General features: G+C 41.9%; 1 long non-coding RNA gene across 2 annotated transcripts in view; it reads left to right on the top strand.

Annotated features, from left to right (window-relative positions):
• The first annotated feature begins 523 nt into the window (after positions 1 to 523).
• Positions 524 to 18,152, top strand: part of LOC123367335 — a 75,216-nt gene continuing 57,587 nt past the window's right edge. Inside the window, exons 1-2 of one of the 2 annotated variants that reach the window (XR_006578415.1) lie at positions 524 to 575; positions 2,726 to 2,826. This is a non-coding gene — a long non-coding RNA (uncharacterized LOC123367335). Of the gene's footprint in view, positions 576 to 2,213; positions 2,827 to 18,152 lie in introns of those variants that run through there. The other variant, XR_006578414.1, reaches the window with a different exon arrangement.

Below are 18,152 nucleotides of genomic sequence, written 5' to 3'. Positions count from 1 at the left end.
TTCTGTGATCTAAAACAATCGGAGAAAATATGAATTAGAATAGCTCTCTTGTAATAAAGATAGTATAGTGGTATGTGTGCACATCTAGGACTTTTAACCTGACGGAAAAAGAGATTATAGAAATTTTAACAAATATGCTATTCATTTTTCATTTTTCCTCCTTCAAAACACTGGGTTCATTAAAACTATTTATCATATGCCTGGGTAGTACCTATTTGACATGGGTCACTTCTCCTTTGTGGTGTTGACTCATTCAAGCAATACAAATGAACTATTTTCTTATATTTAATTTTGTTTTCTCCTGTTCACTCTCTTCCACCACCCCCAAGATACTGTGTGTTTAGTAATTCCCTAGGCTCCCAGAATAGCCAGAGTGAATTTTGACTGCACACCAGACAACCTAAAAGGGCTCTGAGGAGAATATTGAGAACTGCATACTACTGAGGGCCTCTCCATATCTCACAAAAGAGCTCAAGTTGGTGGGAGTTGAGGGAGCTCATAACCTCACAGGAGTTCTCAGCACCTTGAAAGGCAGAACCCTTAGTGAATGTATCCTGATTCTTGGAGTGGTATATGTATGTTTTTCTACTTAAGTTTGCCATTTCCTCTTTGATGCAATGCTTTAAAAATAGTCTGTATAGCTTTTATTCTAGGGGGGTAAAATTACAGTAAGACATGTTATCATTCACAGTGCCACATACCAAAAGGACAAAGAGCAGATTTCTAGAAGAACAGAAAGCAAATTCTTGTCTCTTTTGCCATTTTATTTATGACCCTGTGATGGTGCTAAATTGTTTCCTGCCTCACAGTGAAAGAGAGAAGAAAAAAAAGTTAAAGTTGGAGAAAATCCTTGTATTTTCCTTTTTGTCTCTGTGAAGTAACATTGCTTTCATAATCAAAGGACCATCTCCAGAGATTTATATATAAATGAGAAATGTACTGAGTCAAGAGACTATTCACGAGTAACTTACATTCTTACAACTTAAATTTTGGCATTCAGTTTCACTGAGCCAATGAGAGTTTTGATTAAGGACTCACGCATTTTGCTCATGAATGTTCTAGCAAGCTATAAAAGTTTTGAGGAGGTAGCATTTCTGGGAGTGATCAAGGCCAATATTTTTGAGTGTCCAGTGATTCTGGCTCCCTCCATTTTGGTGCCCAGTTTAAGACCGCTAGATACTACTACTGCTACTAGATTTTCCTATCACAGGTGTAGGACTATTTTGGGTAGCAGAAAACAATAAGATAACTTAAAAAAAATCATATAGTGACTCATTCTGCAATGAAACTTTTGCCACTGATTTCAATAGGCACAAAGTCAAACCCACAGTTTGTTTATTTTCAGAATGGGCACCCAAAAATAGAGCATAAAAAATGAGCAGATACTTCTGAAAATTATGACCATCGCTTACAACAATTTGTGTGTGTGAGAAATCAGCCCAAATATTAGTGTAGGCACTCTTTACTAGAAGGGCCCCGGAACTTTATTGGGAGTGTTCCAAGGGAAAAGCCTGTGTGTTGCAATCTAGCCTGAGAGACTACAACTCCTATGATGCCTCGGGGAAAGAGGGAGCAACTGCCTCATGCAGGGAGTGCAGGTGGTGGACTCCATTTTGGGAAGAGGAGTGAGATTGCTGCTGTGGAGTTCTGTCCATACCAGGAGTTGCTGTTGAGAGCCTGCAGGGGCTTTGATTGAGCAGGGGGCCTCAGAGGCTGTTGGTGGCTTCACTGGAGCCAGGGCAGAAACTGTTGCTGTGCCTTGAGCTGACTGAGGTGGGCTGCAGTGAAGGACTGTGAGTAACCCCCACTCTGGTTTGGGAAAGTACTTGCAAGGGAAGAGACACAGCAGAGAGACTGAGTCTGAGGCCTGGTCTACACTAAGGGGGGGGGTCAAACTAAGGTACACGACTGTTGGATCCAGCTGCAAGATGATCATCCAGTGCATGTGAAATCATCTGGTGGTGTAGAGTTGGCTCCTATGCCATCCTCCTCTAGGTTACCAGTGTGAAGATGCTCATGGTGGAACACTGTATACCTTTCCAGTTGTATAAATTCTGCACGGTAATGAGATGCTGGACTCTAACAGGGTGAGTTGGCCCTTTAAGAGGCGCTCCAATTCCTGTTCTGATTGTGCCTAGCTCCAACTTTGTCACAAAGAATTCTGGGGTTTGTAGCCCCCATGGAGCATGTGACTATAGGCTACAGCAAAGCCTGCTGGGAAATGGGTGGAGGACTATGAAATTACTCCCTTAGAGTTAGTCAGAAACATAGTAAATTGGGGAGGAGGTGGCTTTTGAGGTAACAAGTAATATAGGAAAGAGTAGTAATAGTTCCTTGCTGACAGGAAGCCAGGGAAGGTGTCTGAGGAGGATTTATTAGGGACTGCTAGGGAGACAGCCTAACTAGAAATTGGCATTGTATAAAGCAGGTCTGGGAAACAGTGAAGCAGGGCAGTTTTGGGTCTGCATCAGACAGCTTTATGATTTAAGGATTCCAGGCTGGGGCTCCCTGAGGGCACCACTGTGAGATGTGGTGCTGAAATCTCTGCAAGACAGGGAAGAAATCTGTGAGCCCTCAACAAGCTACAAATTACTATTGGCACCCCAGAAGGCAAAACCACACAGACATAAAGGAAAGGGGCTGACCCTTCTCATAGGGTACCTGAAGATCTGTTGATGGAGTCCTGCAATGAGGGCTGAAGTACTCTGCTTTATTATTATTATAGCCCATGTGTACCCTGGAAGGGGTGGACTCCTAATTTGACTGGAGTGCTAAAGCACCAGATCATCTGATGAAAGAAATTAATCAGCTGTGCATCTTAACAAGGTGGGTAGGTAAAAGTCTTTGCTTGGAACTTAAACCTGTCAGTGGTGTAGGCCTAAACATTGCTTAGCTTTGGCTAGTGTAAGTTTGTTTTTTGTGGTACATGTGTGAGGGAGAGGGGGAAGATTCCATATGGGGGTGAGGATGTGAATTATTCTGCTAAGTTTTTTTTAATTAAAAAAAAGGCAGCTCATATTTGGAAGCCATCCCTGGGGAGATGGATCAGAGAGCAGGGGGAGCAATCAAATGAGCATGATAAATTGCTGTGCTGAAATCTATTATGGCGTTACATAACTTGTCACATAGCAGACCAAATTGCTGACTGCTAAATGTTGTAAATTCACCTTCAATGTGATTGACTTCTGTGGTTTACTGCAAAGCTGGAATTACTTCTATAAAGAGGGTGCTGCCAATAAACCAGTGAGCTTTCTCTTCCACTCTGAAAAGATGTGCCCCATTTCCTGGTATAGCTTTTGGGTAATATAGCGCAATAGGCATTTTCTATCGTAAGCAGTTACATAATTAGAACTACTATTGTAAGGCAGATACAAACTGTTCTTTTTCATAGTGCTGCATAACCTTGTATAGAGCACACAGCATACTTTTTTGGCTGCAGTTTCTTGTGAAATCAGATTAGTGGGCAATTTTCTTTCATTTTAATATTCTCTACCGCACCCTACCACTGTAACAGGGATGTGAAGGCATTTATTTGAAAACAATTTTCCCAGTTAAGGGTGAAATCCTGGTCTCAATGAAGTCAATGAGAGTTTTGCCATTTATTTTAGTGTGGTCAGGATTTTAACCCAGGAGCTTCTGTATCATCAAACCTTGGGCTCTTTGACCTTGATGAGTCTCCCATGGTCAGTAGGGGGGAAATGGATTTTTCTGTCCAGATTGGTTAGATAGAATCAAAGAGGTGCTGAAGCTGTAAGCTTATCAACTCACTGCCTACTCTGGGAGGCATTGTGCTCAGGTGCTATGGATGCCAATATAAATGTAGGTAATTAGGAGGTTTTGGGATGCCAGGACTGATCCAAGCAGCTTGCTCAGCGATTCTTCATTTCCTGACAAATTGGGATTTCTCTGACAAGGTTTTTCTCCTTGGTGCCCCCTCTGCATACTTTTGAAGGTGTTCAGCCCTTTCTACTTTGGTTGTTTAGTCTCCTTCAGGTAATGTGGAAGCTGTAACGTGTCTCCTGTCAGGTGAAATTTAGAAGCCCATTTCAACTGCCTGAGAACCCTGAGCTATAAGGATAGCTGCAGGAGTCGCTTTCATGTTCAGTGTGTGAAATTTCTCACTTTTTATTTTGGCTGTTGTGGCATTTTCCAGCTCTAAATAAATTATGCCAGGGATACAAACCCCTTTAAAATTATTAATAACCTTCACTGTAAAACTTATGCTTCTTGGACTTTTGAGGCGTGACTGTGTTCTTCAAATGGAGTGGGGAGACAAACAGCTAAGAAACTGTGCTCTCAGCGCCTCCTATTATGTTCCTGAGGTAATACAAAAGAAGTGAGTTTTTCAGAGTGACTGTTACAGGTAGGGCAATACGTGAAGGGACAGTCTCTTTGTTCATTACGTACAGTATCTACCACAATGGAGACCTGGACTATGGGGAGGGCTCCTAGGTTTTATTGCAATACAAATAATAGTTGGAAGGGTCCATTTTCTTCAACACTGATTCTTTATCCAGTCTAAAGGTAGGGAGAAAGGAGTAATTGGAGGATTTAACTGCTTGCCCTCAAATAAGGATGGGTATACTGGTACCAGAGACCATAGTGAGACTGCCTTTATTTTTTTTTAACCACTTGTTTTTGGACAACTGTAGTATTAGGCAAAAGGAAGCTGCTATATCTTATTCTCACTTACAATTCTGTGACTAAGGGAAACCCATGAATGTTTGTTTCCCAAGGTTGAGACTGGAACCGTTATTTCTACCTTTTCATTGTTTGGACTAGACTTAAAGAGGCCGTGGCCCTAATGCAGAAGGTCTTACCTATGGTCTACTTACAAGATCCTAGTCTTCTGTCTTCTTGGACTCTTCACCATAGAATTGTCCAAGTTCTTGGTACATCACAAAAATATGAATGCTAAAAGACAGGCTGGATAATCTAATGGGCTTCTTTCTACGCTGCTTCTGTGTTGCACCTCTATCTCTGTGCCAATCCAGGGTCATTCTGTACAGCATATTATCAAGCATTTCTTCACATCTAGTTTTGGAAGACATAATCAGTGAAGTCTCCACCACTTGCCCCACTGATAGGAAGTGTATTCTATTATCCATCTTAATTTTTTCTCTTTATTCTTCAGTCCTATCTCTCTTAGCTATCCTCTCCTATAGAACACTAAATTTATCTTGGGCTTTTTTACCCCTCAAATATCTAGATACTTTAGGGACTGTTTTAACTTTAAGTGACTTAGGCTTCTAAATGCCTAAAGTCATGCTTGATGAGAGATTTAGTCTCCTAAATCATTTAGGCACTTAAACATATTACATTTACTGACTTCGTGGCAAGGTCACTGTTAATTAGAACTAAAGGAAGATGTCTTACAAAGTCTGTGTTTTTACCATCACCTTCCAGGACACAGCCACTTCAATCTCCAGTTCGTATATGGAATCATAGGGTTAGAAGGGACCACAAGGGTCATCTAGTCTAACCCCCTGCCAAGATACAGGATTTGTTGTGTCTAAACTAACATAAAACTAACACTGGTCCAGATTTTGCCTCATAGGCACTGGCTGGTATTGGGGCAGTGAGGAGTCACACTCTGTCAGGGGAGTGCTAGGAGAGATTGTACCATGAGACATACTTCATCTCAGATTCCCCAGAACTCAGAAGACAGTGCATGTGTGGTTGCCTCTCCATGGCTGGCCAGTGGAGCTGGCTGGCGTGGTGATGGGGATGCAACCTATGGGATGGCTTGTACCCTTACAGAGGTGCCCAAGATAAGTCCCTGCAGCCTCCCAAATACAGGGACTGATTGTGCCTGACCCCTGCTTTGTGGGTAGTGGAAGAGGCATGCATAGATAAGGGAGACTCTTTCTACTCATTCCATTCAAGGGCCAAGCACAATCCAGCCCATGGTTAGAGGCAAGAACTGGCTGTTAATTAGGAATGTTTTGGGGCACAGAGAGAATGTCAATTGGGTTGAGCATTACATGAATGGTCTTTCTCAAATTACTCTAACTTGTTTTATAATCTGTGTATCTAACAATTGTCCTATTTGTTTCTCTCAATTTTTGAAAAAAGCCATGTGCCTTCCTTAATAGCAGTTCTGTGCATTTACACAGTAAAGAGGTATCAACCTCCATGATTGCATTTGCGTATCTTAAGCACAGTTGTTCACCCTTTCAAACAGAAGGTGGTTTCTCTACTCAGGTCCCTTCATTTATTGTAATCCTTTTGTGAGCTTTTTACATAATTAACAGCCAGGCTAGGGTTGAATAAGGTGAAAGGATACTTATCAATGCCTTTATTTTCTGTGTAGACCAGGGGTTGTTCAATCAGGGACTGTAGTAACAGTGCTCATGCTTTTTCCTAACCGTGGCGGCTGTGTGCGGTGTACATCAATAGCTGAACAGAAACACTGTTTTGTTTTGCTTTTTTAATATAAAAAAGCTTTGTGGAATAGCCATTCCTATTCATTAAGTGTATCTAACTTGTAAAGACACAGACAAGATTCTTGCCCTGTGAATCTCAGGGCTTGTCTCTGTTCAGATAAAATCTGCAGTTCAGATTTTGGGGTGTGATTTGCAGCATTCACCAAAGTGCAGTGCTGTAACTTTCCTGTGTGGATACTGCAAGTGTGAGCTGAAAGGTTCCTACTTCACATTAATATAGCCCTGTTTGAAGAGGACTACATTACTGTGAAGTACAAACCTTTTAGTTTGTATCCACATTGTCCAAGCTGGGGGAGTTACAGCGCAGCACATTGGTATGTGCTGTTGTTCACACCCCTGTAGTCTGAACTGTGGGGCCGTATAGATATGTTCCTCTGAGAGTGGAAAATAGACAGATATTGTACAAAAACAAGCAATGAACATACCAAGAGAAAAAATGAGATCAGAGTAAGTTTCTTAGGCAGAAAGTTGAGCTTGAATATTCTTACTTGCAGATAGATCTTCTAAAATTGTCTTGGTTTTTATATTGTTTTTAATTATGTGATTACATCTGACTTTGTCTTCACTCTGTAGTAACCATGTTGACTTTCTATCACAGCAGTATCTAAGACTGTCACAATTATTTACCCTGAGCATAGAAAGAAGTTATTGTTGACTTTGATTGTCATCACAGTCTTGCAGACTGCACTCCTCTACATGTGCAAAGAATTAAAAAAGCTGTTAAATTTATCACAAGAATAATCTTTCTAGCATCATATCATATGGCTGCACTTGGAAATCACCAATCCTCTGTCATCCTCCCTGCTCGGGCTACCCCTCAGAAAGACTCAGGCTGTGATCCTGCAAATGCTTAAGCACACACTTAACTCTAAGTGCAAAATTAGTCTCAGTGGGATTACTCAAGGGATTAAGTTAAGCATGTGTGTTTGCAAAATCAGGGTCTTAGTTAAATGAAAAGCTATGTCCAGCATGATGAGGCTCAAGTGTGATTGTGGAGGGCAAAAAGGGTGGTGAATAGTAATGGCAGTCTCACTGCAGTTACTATCATTAGATTTTGCCTTGACATCTCAGTTCTATTTCTCTCCTTATTTCCCTCCTCCACCCCAATAATCTCTTCTCATCTCTTTGTACTGAGAAGACCAACTTCTTAAAAACTGAGTGATGCAGAGCCTTTTGGCACTACCATCAAATCTTTACTTAATGGCAGCAGATTAATGTCAGTGCTTAAATCTTTTGGGAATTGGGAGCCAGTTTTAGGACCTAGTTGGATAGATCACATCCTCTCCAGCACCTATAACAAAAGAACTGCAGGACCTATCTACTAACAGTTTTCAATTAGCTGAAACATGATCTCTACTAGATTTCTGTCTTCCAGACAGTCTGGAAGCAGTATGTAAATCAATGGTAGAAGCTAACCCCATCTTTCTGCAAAGACCAACAAATAGATCCAAGGATCCTCTTTTAAACCCATGGACAAACTACAAACAATTTACTAAACATCAGACTCTTCCCAGAGACAGATTCCCCTGTCCTGTTGGGAGTAAGGCATTAACGTGACACCAGCACCAGTATAGATAAGTGGATACAATATATTCTAGAGTAGAGTGCCTGAAATTCTCAAACCATGGCTCAGAAGAGAGTTCTAGAATTCCATTCACTTGCCAGGTAGGCAAGTGGCTTAATTAAATTTGGATACTTAGCCAGTGCTTAATTTGTGCCAGGACTTGCTCTAGGCTTGGCAGTTCATAGCCCGGGCACCTCTGGGCTTTCCGCCTCACTTATGAAAGTAAAAAAATTGCTTAAGCCCCAGCACTTCTTTCATTACAAATTAAACACTATACTTAGCTAAATTTTAGGTGAGCCTCTTTTACCTAGAAACAGGGATCTAACTCTAATTTGTTTACTTGCACAAATCATTTACTAGGTACTTTGAATTTAACTTACGTGTTGTCATTAATTAACCAACTTTGTAACCATATGTAAACAATGGAAAATTTCAACTGATTTGATACAACATTGTATTGACGTGACACACACAAAAATATTAATACTATTTCCTTATGAATTCAATGAGCAACTCACTGACTCTGAAAGTGGATGTTATTGTTAGGCCTGAATAAAGATGTAGCACAAAACCAGTTATGCCAACCTGACTGAAGTCAGGCTAACAGAGGTTTCTGGGTAATCCCAGCGTGGAAAAATACTGAGAAGCAGCATGTTTCACAAAGCCCTGGGAAAAAGTAAGATAAGAGAGGGAGGTGCATTCTTGACATGTTACCAGCTGCGCTAACTCCTGTCTTCCAGTTTCTGGTGCTTGGCAACCATGCTGATAAGAAAGTTGCTGGGGCATCACGACTTGCTTACATTATAAAGAAAGACAGATGTGCTTTGTTATTAGGGTTTGTTACTAACCAAAGGGGGGGTGGGATATGGGTTGTGTGAAATGAATAATTTGTGATGCGACGGAACTGTCTATATAACCTATACTTAGTTGTAAGAGAGGGGGCTGGTTCTCTTCGGAGACGAGCTGCTCTCTATTGACGCATGCACTTGTCAATAAAGAGCTTTTAATCGGACCTTGCTGGTGTTGCCTGTCTCTCTGCGGTCAGACAACGAACTTCGCTGTCGGGGTTAGAGTCCCTGACATTATTACAGCATAGATGGAATTATGAGCAGAAATCTCTTCAAGTATTTGTTTTGTTTTTTTATTGGGGATTGTCATATGCCAATTGTATACCCAGAGAGTACCATTTCATATCTAGGAAATATTAAAATTAACATGACTAAAAGGCATTTTGGCGCTTTAACTGCAGAAAGATGAACCCATATTTTTGCGGGAAAACAGGAATTACAATGTGATCAGAGAGGTAATTTAAAAAAGCTAGAACTGATTAAGGCATGAAGAATCAGGCTCATCATTATATCTGGATAGTAATCTGAATCTGGCATTTTTGCTTTTCCCATTCAAAATCTGAATCTTCAAAGAAGGCTTTTTAAATACAGTATCTCAAACAACACTCTAAAAATTGACTTGTAATAGCATCCATTTCCTTTACTCGTACAACATTGAGGCTGTGGCCTCATTGAAGCACCTGTATGCTGGTGCAGTGAGAACAGAGGGGTGTTTCAGAACTCTGTCAGCGAACATTTGGGGGATCCCAACAGCTTGCAGAATTCCAGCCCTTAGGTTGACAGCTGGCGAAACAGAAATCTGCAGCCGGTATCCCAAGTGGAATCAGCATCTCCATTTCTTACATCTGTATAGGGCACCATTTTCTCCTCATAAGCCCAGCCAAGTCAAGCAATATGTCACAATTTCCACTTTAAGTGCTACCCTATTCTCTCTCTTTAACTGAGATGCAATCTCATTTTAAAGTGGCAAACTGATAGCTCAATGTACGTTTCACAGACTCTGTAATTTGACGGGTAACAAATGCTTCCCTTCAGATCTCCTATTAGATCTATAAAATGTGGCAGACCAAATATTAATCTAATGGATGGCTTCCCTAGTAAATAAAACTGGAGTAGCACTGGCCTGTATCCAAAATAGTTCAGTTATTGGGATCCAGCCCTCCCAACAGACCCATCTCTTGGTCCTGAGGCAATCAGCCATTGCATCCACAGAGCTCTTTTAGCGCTTCTATTTACAACCTTTTCCCTTCTTGCTTTCTGATTGGCTCAGCTATAAGAGGGTGACCTTCCAGGTGGGTTGCCCACAGTGAAAACTTCCTATAAAATATCAGAACAGCTAATGAGCATGTCAAGTAACTGAAACACCCTGTTCTGAGAGACAAGATGAGGTAATATCTTTTACTGGACCGACTTCTGTTGTGAAAAACACAAGCTTTTGAGCTATACAGAGGTCTTTTTCAGATCTGGGAAATTTACTCAGTGTCACAGATAAATACAAAGTGGAACACGTTCTTTAGCATAAATAGTTAGCATTCACACCTCTGCAGTCATAGGACAAAAAAGAGGAGCTAGTGGGTTACAGATTGTTGTAATAACACACAAATCCAGTGGTGTCTTTAAGACCATGATTTTTTTAGTGTCTAGCAAAGTTATGAATTTAAGCTCATCTTTTGAAGGTGCTGCTCGGGTTACCTCTGAGGATGAGGACTGAGAGATCAGATATGGAGTGATCATTTTGTGAAAAGTTGTCACCCACAGGTTATATGGTGCTTTTGTCTTATCACTTTTCTGTGTGAGTTCATTCAAGAGTGTAGTGATTGCCTTGTTTCACCCACCCACACAGTTGTTGTTGGGGTATTTAGTGCTCTGGACGAGATACTCCACATATTGTGATAGGCATGTGTATTATCTATGCATCTTGAAAGATGTGTTGTATGGGGTTTTGATCATTGTAACACTGGAGATATGTCTGCAGGTTTTGCATCTCTTGTCATAGCTCCAGATCGTGTGCTACTTTGAGTAGGTATCTCCTGGTCTTTGGGGAGCTTGCTTCTGATGATGAGGTTGTTTGAATGCCAGAAGAGGGGGATTCAGGAAAGATTTCTTTCAGGATATGGTCCCCATTGAGACACCCTGTTCTGGAAATTTTTGGGTCTTTCTAGGTGAGTTCTCCTACCCTGCTCTCCGCACTTGTGCGGAGACAGAGTATCCAACTAAGATCTGTTTCCTCCCTACTGCTTCACTCCCCCTCCCCTGTGAAAACAAAGTCATATGCTGCAGTGTAAAGTATTTGAGTTACACTGGCTTGGGCATAATGTTCACGAACAAAGCTCACAGCAGAATGACTTCTGGCTTCTGGATTTGGAGATGTGAACTTCATTCCCGCTTGATCAGCTAAAGGTAACAGATGACATGAGTCCTAACTACAGCTAGTAAGGTATCTTTTGATGAAACAGGTCGGGATTTTTTTTTTTTTTTTTAAGAAAATACAGATTTGTTGAAAGAGAACTTTTGGCAGCAACATATCTCTTTTGATTTAAACTTGTGTTGGGAAGGTTTCTCAGGTCCAAGGTGGAATTTTTGGTTAAAATCAGAGGGTACGTCTACACTGCAATTAAACACCTGTGGCTGGCCTGTGTCAGCTGACTCAGGTTCGCAAGGCTCAGGCTAAAGGGTTGTTTAATTGTGATGTACATGTTTGGGCTGGAGCCAGGGCTCTGGGACCCTGTGAAGTGTTACTCTGAAGAGTAACTGACCAATATTCTACTGCTGTGAATGTGCAACCCTTCTCTATTTCAACCATGCTGAAATGGATAAGCCAAGAATTTGGGAAGCAGAAGTATACTAGAAATTGCCTTCCTTGCATCAAGAGGGGAGAAGCAGATTCTCTCTGGAACAGGGCCTCCTGGGTCAAGGCTGTGCCCAAAGATGCATTCTAGCCCCAGGTATATACTAATAATTTAGAGCCAGACTCTTAACCTTTATTCACCTCAGCTATTATCTTGCTCCACAAAGATTCTCATTGGAATTAATCGCAGAGTAAAATAGTGCTCAATGTGAATATGGCTGATGCAATCAGGCTCTTAGCATAGTTCTCGCAGTGGAATCCATGTTTATTTAGGTTAAAATGCATCTTTTCCCAACGGAGGATGATGACTCCTTTGGAGCTATTGAAAGTGTTGACTCAATAACTAATAATTCCTTAGGTTCCATAATAGCATTCCATCATGTAAATGGCTACTTAGGGACTCAGTTACACAAATTATTGCCATGTTGCACGGTAGGAGCTCCAGAGAAGCCATTATGATCTCTTGTGTCCATGTAGATGAAATTACTTCTAAAAATGAGAGGAAGAAAATGTTTACAGTTTATCAGAGGCATTACATTAATGTCTTTCCTGCAACTGTGAAGAATCCTAACTTGATAAATGGCACTGGAAAAATCTGTCATAAGAAGTCTTTTAAATGTATCCATTTCAGAGTTTTTGATCCATTTTGATTCACAGACATGGGTGGGCGGGAACATCAGCAATTATGGTCTTGATTATATTGAGCTGGAGATTTTAATACAGTGCAAGCTCCTAATAAACCTTCCATATCACTGGAGCTCACCTAGACCAGGGGCAGGCATCCCTTTGGCCTGAGGGCCACATCAGGTTTCTGAAATTGTATGGAGGGCCAGTTAGGGGAGGCTTAGCCTCCCCAAACAGCCAGGTGTGGCCCAGCCTCTGCTCCCATCCGACCCGCCCTGCTCCTCCCTCCCTGATGGCCCCCCTGGGACTCCTGCCCCATCCAACCACCCCCTCCTTTCTGACTGCCCCCTGGACTCCTGCCCCCATTCAACCTCCCTGTTCCCCATCCTCTGACCGCCCCGACCCGTATCCACGCCCCCGCCCCCTGACCACCACCCCAAACTCCCTTTCCTCTATCCAAACCTTCCCGCCCCCTTGCTGCGCTGCCTGGAGCACTGGTGGCTGGCGGCACTGCAGCCATGCCGCCCAGAGCACCAGGACAGGGAGCCGCGCCACCCAGCTGGAGTCAGCCACGCCACCGCGCAGCACAGAGCACCGGGTCAGGCCGCGGCTCTGCAGCTGTGCTGCCCCAGGCGCTCGCAGCCCTGCCGCCCAGAGCATTGCGCTAGTGGCACAGTGAGCTGAGCTTGCAGGGGAGGAGAAACAGCAGGCGAGGCGCCAGGGCAGGAGCTCAGGGGCCAGGCAGGAGGGCCACCTCTGATCTAGACTATTAGTGTTTTCCTTCGCATACACTATATCTGTGCAAAACAAACAACTTTTTATCTATTGAAAATAGCTTTTCTTTATCACAAAACTTAAAATTAGAATGAAAACTTGCTTTTTTAAGACCCATTAAAAATGTGATGTTCTCACAATCCACATCATCAATGTTAAGATAATCTTCTCACTGCTGTACCATGTCACAAGGCTATTTCTAATATAAACCTGCTTTGCTTTAGATTCCCATATTAACAGTGTGTGTTCTTTATCCTGGTATTATTGGACTGGTTAGTGTATATGTATACTGCTACATGCTATTGGATGGAATTGGAACAACCCAAATTTTTGTCACAGGCCTGGTATACACAAAAAATTAGATAAACCTAACTACAGTGTTCAGGGTGCAAAATTTTTCACAACCCTGAGTGACGTAGCTAGGCTGACCTAATTCCCAGTGTAGATGCAGTGACGCTGAAGGAAGAATTCTTCTGTTGATTTAGCTACTGCCTTGAGGTGGATTAACTACATCGATGGAAAACCCTCTTTCAGTGCCACAGGAAATGTCTATGCTGTGGCGCTACAGCCATAGACATATCTATGGGTAAAGTCAATACATGTATAGGTTCTGTAATATTAAATGATTTTCCTTCTGAATAATGAAACACTAGGCAATATTAAATAAATAAGTAAGATCTGGAGGATGTGGTTTCTAATTAAAGCTGGTTAGGATCCTCACAAAAGGAAGAAAGGAGAGTAGCAAAATACAGACCCTGGACTTCAGAAAAGCAGACTTTGACTCCCTTAGGGAACTGATGGGCAGAATCCCCTGGGAGGCTAATATGAAGGTGAAAGGAGAGCTGGCTGAATTTTAAAGAAGTGTTATTGAGGACGCAGGAACAAACTATCCCGATGTGCAGAAAGAATAGCAAATATGGCAGGCGACCAGCTTGGCTTAACAGTGAAATCTTCGGTGAACTTAAACACAAAAAGCAAGCTTACAAGAAGTGGAAACTTGGACAGATGGCTATGGAGGAGTATAAAAATATTGCTCGAGCATGCAGGAATGTAATCAGGAAGGCCAAAACACAACTAGAGTTGCAGCTAGCAAGGGATGTAAAGGGTAACAAGAAGGATTTCTACAGGTATGTTAGCAACAAGAAAAAGGTCAGGGACTCTTAATGAATGGGGGAGACAACCTAGTGACAGATGATGTGGAAAAAGCTGAAGTACTCAATGCTTTTTTTGCCTCCATCCTCACAGACAAGGTCAGCTCCCACACTGCTGTCCTGGGCAACACAGTATGGGGAGGAGGTGAACAGCCCTCAGTGGTGAAAACAGGTTAAGGACTATTTAGAAAAGCTGGACATGCTGAAGTTCATGGGTCTGGATCTAATGCATGTGAGGGTGCTGAGAGAGTTGGCTGATGTGATGGCAAAGCCATTGGCCATTATCTTTGAAAACTCATGGCAATCGGGGGAGGTCCAAAATGATTGGAAAAAGGCAAAAATAGTGCCCATCTTTAAAAAAGGGAAGAAGATGAATCCAGGGAACTACAGACTGGTTAGCCTCACCTCAATTCCCTGGAAAAGTCATGGAGCAGGTCCTCAAGGAAACCATTTTGAAGCACTTGGAGGAAAGGAAGGTGATCAGGAACAGTCAACATATATTCACCAAGGGCACGTCATGCCTGACCAACCTGATTGCCTTCTATGATGAGATACTTGGCTCTGTGGATATGGGAAAAGCAGTGGATATGATATACCTTGACTTTACCAAAGATTTTGATATGGTCCCCACAGTATTCTTGCCAGCAAGTTAAAAAAGTATGGATTGGATGAATGGACTATAAGGTAGATAGAAAGCTGGCTAGATTGTCGGGATCAATGAGTAGTGATCAATGGCTCAGTGTCTAGTTGGCAGCTGGTATCTAGCAGAGTGCCCCAAGGGTCAGTCCTGGGGCCAGTTTTGTTCAACATCTTTATTAATGATCTGGATGATGGGATGGATTGCACCCTCAGCAAGTTTGCAGATAACACTAAGCTGGGGGGAGAGATAGATATGCTGGAGTGACCTAGACAAATTGGAGGATTGGGCCAAAAGCAATCTGATGAGGCTCAACAAGGACAAGTGCAGAGTCCTGCACTTAGGATGGAAGAATCCCATGCACTGCTACAGGCTGGGGACTGACTGGCCTAAGTGGCAGTTCTGCAGAAAAGGACCTGAGGATTACAGTGGATGAGAGGCTGGATATGAGTCAACAATGTGCCCTTGTTTCCAAGAAGGTTAACGGCATATTGGGCTGCATTAGTAGTAGCATTGCCAGCAGATCGAGGGAAGTGATTATTCCCTTCTATTCAGCACTGGTGAGGCCACACCTGGAGGATTGTGTCCAGTTTCTCCCAGTACAGAAAGGATGTGGACAAATTGGAGAGAGTCCAGCGGAAGGCGGCAAAAAAGGATTTGTAAGAGATATCTAATTCAGGGTGGAGCAGAATTAATCATTACTTCTGGGGATGCATGACGATGTTCTTCAAAGACCGGGGTTTGCCTGATAAGATTAGTAACTTGTACATGTTTCACTGTATTATAGTCATCTTACAAACTATAGAAGGAAAGACATTGCGAATGCTGAATTAATATTCTTGAATGCTGCAGAGTTTAAAGATTGCGCTACATGTAAAATGGCTAAAAGTTGTCTTGGAAATATTTCACAATGGAAACAAAGAGTGTGATGATTCAGAGGGGAGATAACATTTCAAAGGATGCATCTTAGAAATGTGTCATAGTAACTGTTTTTATTATACACGGACTTATTGCCGGTGCAAAGTTTCTGAGTCTCAAATGCAAGGAAATTATGGGGCAGTATGAAATTTGCTGTCAATAGCCATTGTCTTGATGATGTAAATGGCATGGATTCTCATTCCAAAATACAAGGCTACTCCTGTACTTGGATGATGTCTTTATAGTTGCTTAGAAAGGAAACAGCTGCAAAGCTAACTACTAGATATATACTTTTTAGTGGTCGCAGTAAATAATTAATGGGTTCTTTACCCAATTATCAAGTACCATGCACAACAATCTAATGGGAGTGTGTTGCTTTCCTATTAGCGAGCAGTGCTCAAGTAATGCCGGTTGCCCTGGATTTGAGGGGTGTGTATGTCCCAGAATGTGATCAAGTTAATTGCAACCATATTATGTGCACTCAGCCACCCTGAAGTAACACCACATAGTTAAGGGTTAATTTGGAGACAGGCTTTCAGAACTAGCTACAGTTTCTGCTAATCAGAATGAGAGGAGGGGACAGACAAGTAAACAATTGAGACTGAAAACATTGGTGGTTGGAAAACCTTGAGTTTAGATGCCTCTGATATTAAGTTTATTGAAAGTTAGAAAAGTGATGATACAGTAAGGGTCATTATGACCTATGTATTTTGTAGAAGTTAGTTATAAAAGATTAGCTAATAGAATGTGCTTCGGAGCAATCCTCTGAAGCCATCTTACGAGATGTTTTTCCTGACACCCTTTCTTCTCGGGGAGTGAGCAACTAGCCATTGCAAAACTGCTGTTAATTACTCAGTACCATTCCAGGTGTTAGAAAAGGGGATATTGTGTTGCATCTACATTTCTAACCAGCATCAATTGTTCGCTTCTGAGCAGCAGGTTGAAAATTGCTAGGGGAGAGCTTTCCAGGAACTGATAAAACTAGTTGTTTGGAACTCTAACTCTTCAAAATCTTCTCTCTAAAAGAAAACGAAGTGTGTTATTTATGTAAGCCAAGAAGGTGAATTGTGGCTGTCTAGCACATAGTCCTCTGAATGCAATAAAATCTTGCATTATGTGGCACTTTTCATGTACACTTCTGTCCTGAGCTGGCAAGTCTTATTGATTTAAGTGGAGTTGTGTGTATGTATCTGTCCTTGTGGACATAGTGGTATATGTGTTTTTACTTAATGATGGGAAGCTTGCCTTAATACCCATGGAGACAGGTATTTTTTTGGTGTGTGTGTGTGTGTGTGTAAGAACTAGAACAAGCAACTCAACTGAAATAGTGCCTCTTACCCCAGTAGACAGGTCCTTGGAGGCCAGAATTTTGCTTACTGCATTTAGAAACCTTTGGTGGAAGGAGGAAATCTAATGAGAAAAGAATTGTATGTGTACATACGTCATTAATTGTATCTCCAATTTAGAACTATGCAAACAATTGGCTCCAAATATATTTGGCAAACTTAACCCATTATTAGCTCATGAATTATTATAGATGGCACTGGTAGTGACGCCTACAATTAAAGTTGCCCGACACTTTCCAGCATGTGATAATAGCACTATAGAAATTTCTATGAGGAAATAAAGAATTCTGTATTCAGTGCAGAGTTTGGATGATGTGCAGTAAATAATGTTGGAGGCCACACACAGAATGACTAAGATAAGAAATACCCATTTAGCCAGCACTGTCCCTGCTTTGCACTGCATATGGTGGGTCCAGTGGGGGAGAAAAACGTGTGATCATCTAACTAAAAACTATAACAGAAAGCCTATGCACCAGACATGCCAAACCTGCGAAAAAATGCAGAAATTGGGCTTGTTTTTGTCTTAATTGGCTTGTGAGTTGCTTGTTGGCTAGTTTATGGTTTGTAGCTTGTTGCTTCTTTATTTGATCGGCTCCCAGCAAGGGGGGGCAAGCAGGGGCAATGCGGGGAGAGAGTCGGGTGCACAGCGGGCCCACCACAGTCCCAGACTACATGTTGGGGGAGGGAATCTAGTCACATAAAGTGTTGGGGTTCTTAGGGATTGGCTTGTTTTGGCCTTGTTTTGAAATGGGATTAGCTTGATTTTTGGCTTATTATGAAAGTTGGGGTGCTTATTTACCGTGTGAAAGTTGGCAACAGTGCTATGCATGTGAGAGTCGTATTTTCTAACTTTTGAGCATTTGACTTTGCAACCTTAGCATTCTTTTAACATAGCTCTTTTTGGATGGATGTGTGTACAGATTAGGATTTGGGGTTTTTTTTGACAAATGTGTTTAAACACTGAATGTTTGCATATACATTTCTCATAACTATTGC

Source organism: Mauremys mutica, chromosome 3, assembly GCF_020497125.1.
Source record: "Mauremys mutica isolate MM-2020 ecotype Southern chromosome 3, ASM2049712v1, whole genome shotgun sequence".
NCBI classification, from domain to species: Eukaryota; Metazoa; Chordata; order Testudines; family Geoemydidae; genus Mauremys; species Mauremys mutica.
The sequence above is the reverse complement of the archived record's forward strand: the minus strand, read 5'-3'. Positions and strand labels throughout refer to the sequence as shown.